The sequence below is a fragment of the Macaca nemestrina genome, chromosome 4 (genome assembly GCF_043159975.1).
Source record: "Macaca nemestrina isolate mMacNem1 chromosome 4, mMacNem.hap1, whole genome shotgun sequence".
Classification (NCBI taxonomy): Eukaryota; Metazoa; Chordata; class Mammalia; order Primates; family Cercopithecidae; genus Macaca; species Macaca nemestrina.
This window is the reverse complement of record NC_092128.1, coordinates 18,331,926-18,337,819: the sequence shown is the minus strand read 5'-3', so window position 1 is coordinate 18,337,819 and position 5,894 is coordinate 18,331,926.

The window sequence follows — 5,894 nt, the reverse complement described above, 5'->3', positions numbered from 1 at the left end:
GGCTCATGCCTGTCATCTCAGCACTTTAGGAGGCCGAGGCAGCATGATCACTTGAGGCCAGGGGCACAAGACCAGCATGGGCAACATAGTGAGATCCCCATTTCTACAAAAAACAAAAAATTAGCTGGCTGTGGTGGCACACACCTGGGAGGTTGAGGCTACAGTGAGCCATGATCTCACCACTGCACTCCAGCCTGGGCAACAGAACAGGACTCTGTCTCACCTGTCTCAAAAAACAAACAAAAACAACAACAAGAAAAGAGAAAATATTTTATTTTATTATTATTTTTTGAGACAGAGTCTCACTCTGTCACCCAGGCTGGAGTGCAATGGTGTGATCTCAGCTCACTGCAACCTCTGCCTTCCAGGTTCAAGCAATTCTCCTGCTTCAGGCTCCCTAGTAGCTGGGATTACAGGTGCATACCACCACGCCCAGCTAATTTTTGTATTTTTAGTAGATATGAGGTTTCACCATGTTGGCCAGGCTGGTCTTGATCTCCTGACCTCAGGTTTTGGGGTTTTTTTTGTTTGTTTTTTGTTTTTGAGATGTAGTCTTGCTCTGTTGCCCAGGCTGGAGTGCAGTGGCATGATTTGGCTCACTGCAACCTCCACCTCCTGGGTTCAAGCAATTCTCCTGCCTCAGCCTCCCGAGTAACTGGGACTACAAGCACGCGCCACCGTGCCCAACTAATTTTTGTATTTTTAGTAGAGACGGGGTTTCACCATGTTAGCCAGGATGGTCTCGAACTCCTGACCTCGTGATCCACCCACCTCGGGCTCCCAAAGTGCTGGGATTACAGGTGTGAGCCACTGCGCCCGGCCAAGAAGAAAATATTTTAATCACACCAGGTTATGAGCTAGGCATTACATCCACGTCCTCATTCCTCATTGCCAGATCACCCTCTCTCTACCAAGATCCACCCCAGGCCCAAGGTCAGCCTTCAGACCTCCAAATGACTGTACAGCACTGCACTGCCTCTCAGAGGCCACACCTTGCTTGAGAGAACATATTCTGAAAGCTCTAATATCCGTCCCCTTCCTACGTCTCTCAGATTAAGTCAAATCAAAATACAAAAGATTGGCTAAAAGCAAGCCAGGTGATATACCACTGCTCTTGCTAGGAGTGTGAGTTTGGGTGAGTCAACTTCCCTCTCTGGGTGTCAGATTCCTGGTGTCAGATTCCTGGGGAGATCACAGGGGCTGTCTGGTCCCTCCCAGCCCCAGCCTTCTCATGTAGGCAAAAAAGCGCAAGAGCAGTGGTCTGTTCTTTCTCACTCTATGTTTTCCTGAATATGTGCTGGGCAGTGTTAATGCATTACAGAGATTACCTAGTAGGTAGGTTCTAATATTCGCCTCTTCTAGAGATGAAGCAGCAACCAAAAAGGGGTTGGCTGCCTTGCCCAGGGCTACTGCCAGGGAGTACTGGGGCTGAGATGAGCCCAGGCAGTCTGAGCCCAGGACGGCACCATCTTGGCTTTGTGGCCAGGACAAGCTTTAGAACAGAGAAGTTAACAGGGCTTGGTGGGGCATGGTGGCTCGCTCCTGTAATCCCAGCACTTTGGGAGACTGAGGAGAGCGGATCACCTGAGATCAGGAGTTCGAGACCAGCCTGGCCAACATGGCGAAACCCCATCTCTACCAAAAATACAAAAATTAGCTGTGTATGGTGGCGTGTGTCTGTAATCCCAGCTACTCAGGAGACTGAGACAGGAGAATCGCTTGAATTCAGGGGGCGGAGGTTGCAGTGAGCCAAGATCGCACCACTGCACGCCAGCCTGGGTGACAGAGCGAGACTCCGTCTCAAAAATAAAATAAAATAAAGAAGTTAACAGGGCCCAGGGGCAACAGAGTTGCACACAGCATGGTGGGGGCATAGCTTGTCAGAACAGGAAGTGGCCTCAGAGATGAGCAACTCAAGCCCTCCAGGCAGGAGGGGAGGGGACATGCCTGGGCCACACAAGGTTAGCACATGCACTGAACGTGGGTAGCAGTAGCGCCAGTTCCATGGCACCGGGAGAAAGGTGTCTGGAGCAAGCCACCTAGAAAACCAGAAGGCAGGAACTAGAGGAGGAAAGATTCTCATGATAAGGAGTAATGGAGACAATTCAACTGAAGAGTGAGAAAGAGAAAGTGAGAAGGCTGTGGTCTCACCAGGAAGGGATGGGTCATTGCCACAGGGCACACGCACACAACGGCCTCCTCCTTTCCCTGCTTCTTTCAGTATTATTTCTGGTTTTTTCTCCTCTGCCAGCTTGGGGAGTAGATATGGGTGGCCCAGGGCCAAAATCCACATGCCAGGGCCCGACTCTCTTAGGAAGGAATTGCAGGCCAGAGACACCAAGCAGGACCTGGGGGGAGAGCCAGCGCTCCTCATCCTTTTTGTTTTTTTGAAACAGGGTTTCCCTCTTATTGCCCAGGCTGGAGAGCAATGGTGCGATCTCAGCTCACTACAACCTCCACCTCCCCGGTTCAAGCAATTCCCTTGCCTCAGCCTCCTGAGTAGCTGGGACTACAGGTGCCCGCCACCACGCCTGGGTAATTTTGTATAGTTTTAGTAGAGATGGGATTTCACCACGTTGGCCAGGCTGGTCTCGAACTCCTGACCTTAGGTGATCCACTCGTCTCAGCCTCCCAAACTGCTGGGATTACAGGCATGAGCCACCACACCTGGCCTTTCTCACACTTTTTATCTGCCTGATAATCCCATTGGGTTTACAAGAAAAAAAGAAGAAGAAAAAGGGACAGATTCTGGCCTTCCCTGAGTGATCCTGATGCAACGGGTCTGGGATGCAGCCCAGGAATGTGCAGTTTTACAAGCACTCCAGGTGTGTGTGTGCTTGTAGAGACACAGAGTCTCCTATGTTGTCTCACTCTGTTGCCCAGGCTGATCTTGAACTCCTAGTTTTGAGAGATCTTCCTGCTCTGTCTGGCCTCCCAACGTTCTAGGATTACAGGTGTGTGAGCCACTGTGCCCAGCCGCCCAGGTGTTTTTGGTGGAGGTGGCTCAAGTCCCCACCAAAGACACACTGGTTTAGAGCCTGCTCAGGGGGGAACAAAGAAGTTGAAGCTGCAGCAGGTAAGTGCAGGGCGTTCCTTTCTTTTGTATTCAGTTCTAAAGAAAGTGTGGGTGTGCGGTGGGAAGGGGGTAAGGAGGTCAGGGGGTACTGAAAGGGTCTCTGCAGAGAACTGTCCACAAGGACCTAAGACCAGTGATTCCCAAGCAGGGACAACTTTGCTTCTTTGCTTCTCCAGGGGACATTTGGTAATTTTTTTCTTTAGAGACAAGGTCTTACTCTGTCCCCCAGGCAGGAGTGCAGTGGCACAATCATAGCTCACTGCAACCCCGAACACCTCGGCTCAAGCCATCCCCCCACCTAAGCCTCCTGAGTAGCTAGGACTACGGGTGTGCCCCATTGCCATGACCAGGTGTTTTTTTTTTTTTTTTTGTAGAGACAGAGTCTTGCTATATTGCCCCAGCTGGTCTGAAACTCCTGTGCTCAATCAGTCCTCCCACTTTGGTCTCCCCATGTGCTGAGAATACAGGTGTGGGCCACCATGCCTGGCTGACATTTGGCAATGTTTGAAGACATTTTATTGTCATAATTGGGAAAGGGAAGTGCTATGGTCTGAACGTCCGCCTCCAAAATTCAGATGTTGAAATCCTAACCCCAAGGTGATGGGAGGTGAGTGGAGCCCTCATGAATGGGTTTAGTGCCCTCATCATAGAGGCTCAGAGAACGCTCTCATCCTCTCCCACTCTTTCCACCACGGACACAGTGAGAAGGCAGCAGTCTGCAGCCCAGAAGCAGACCCTCCCCAGAACCCAACCATGCTGCACCTGGCTCCTGGACTCCTCAGCCTCCAGGACTGTAAGAAATATATATTTGCTGTTTCTAAGCCACACAGTTCATGGTATTTTGTTATATAGCAGCTCAAACGGACTAAGACAGGGAGTGTTTCTGGTATCACGTGGGTAGAGGCCAGACATGCTGCTAAACATCCTCCAAAGCACAGGACAGCCTCCCTCTCCACACACAACGAAAAATGGTCCTGTCCGGAATGCCTAAAATGCAGAGGCCGGGAAGCCCAGAGCCAGCCCCATCCCCCACCTCCACCCTCTTCCCCTTGAACGAGTACTTGCCCTGCATCGCATCTGCTGGGTAGCAATGTTACGTGCGAGCTGCTAAACCCGGTCATGTGGTTCACATGGAAAGAGAAGCACAGCCAGATGGGCCTTTGCCGAGTTCCCCTTCCCTTGCCTCCCGCCTGGGTCTGGGAACCTCCAGGAAGCGTGTGTTACTCTTCCCGAGCGAATGGTGCCACCTAGTGGGAATAGAGTTAACAACACCAGCAGAAGCATTTCATACACCTGGAAACCTAAAAATTAGCTGGCTTTCCACTGTTGAGAAGATTCAATGGGAATCAACGAAAGCCACCCAAATGAGGAAGGCAGAGGCTATTTATTTAGTGCTTTCCAAGGCCAGACAGTCAGCCACCATCGCTTGCATTTGGCAGGGAGTCAAATATAACTGGAGACTCAAATGCTAGTGGGAAAGGCTTCTATAGGAAAAAAGGAAAGATTTCAGGTGGGCTCTAACTGGAAGATGTTGGCAGGGGGGAGGTGCAGGCAGCAGCATCTTATGTGATGGGTTTGGAGAGGATGTTTGGCTTTCTTGGAGTGGTCCTGAGTTGGAAGTGTCGGTGAAAATTAGGGCAGAAGGCAGTCATTGAGCAAGTCCTGACGTTCTGGGCCTTTGCCATAGAAGGTTGGCTTGGCTTCCTGCCCCGGTTGCTGCAGAGGTTGCGGGTCACGGCCTCTGAATATGCAAAGGGTCAATGACCATATATGACACTAGACATCCAAATGCATAGTTATATCTGGTCATTGTCCCTTTGCATATTCAGTCTCTTAATTCATTAAACATTCTAAATATATCCATCTCTCCTGTTACTAATCCTGAAACGGATTGCATAAAGTTACCCACGTGAACAGCAGGTTGACTCCAAGCCAGCATCTATGATTTTCAATGGTTGCCCTGATAAACTTTGATTTAGGGTTCGTATGTGATAGAACTGTTTTTTTTTTACTGCCCATAGTGCCTTCATATGCATGACATAATTCTCCTAACTGACATGGGCCTCAGTAATAATCTCAACTTCACCTGTGTGGGAGCTGACTCTAGCTCTTTACAATGCTACACTTTTACCACTACCACCACCACCACCTGTCATTTAGTGGTGGTGATGGTGGTGGATGGTAACAGTGGTGGTAATGATGGTGGTGATGGTTATGGTGGGCCTATTGCTGCAGAGATTGTAGGTCGCCACCATCACTGTCACCATTACCACCACCATTATGTCATTATGATCACCACCACTTTTGGCACCACCACCACCAGTCACCACCAACACCATCACCAGCACCATTGTCACCACCACTACCAATATCAATGCCACCACCATTGCCACTGTCACCACCATCACTGTCACCATCATCACTATCACCACCACTTCTGTCACCACCGCTACCACTGTTATCACCATCACCACCACCAGCATCAACAATACCACCATCATTACCAAATCAATGCCATCACCATTACCGTCACCACTGTCATCACTGTCACCACCATCACTGTCACCACTATCACCATCACCACCACTGTCACCACTGCTACCACTATTATCACCATCACCACCACCAACATCAACAATACCACCATCATTACCAATATCAATGCCATCACCATTACTGTCACCACTGTCATCACTGTCACCACCATCACTGTCACCACCATCACCATCACCACCACTGTCACCACCACTACCACTTTTATCACCATCACCACCACCAACATCAACAATACCACCATCATTACCAATATCAATGCCAT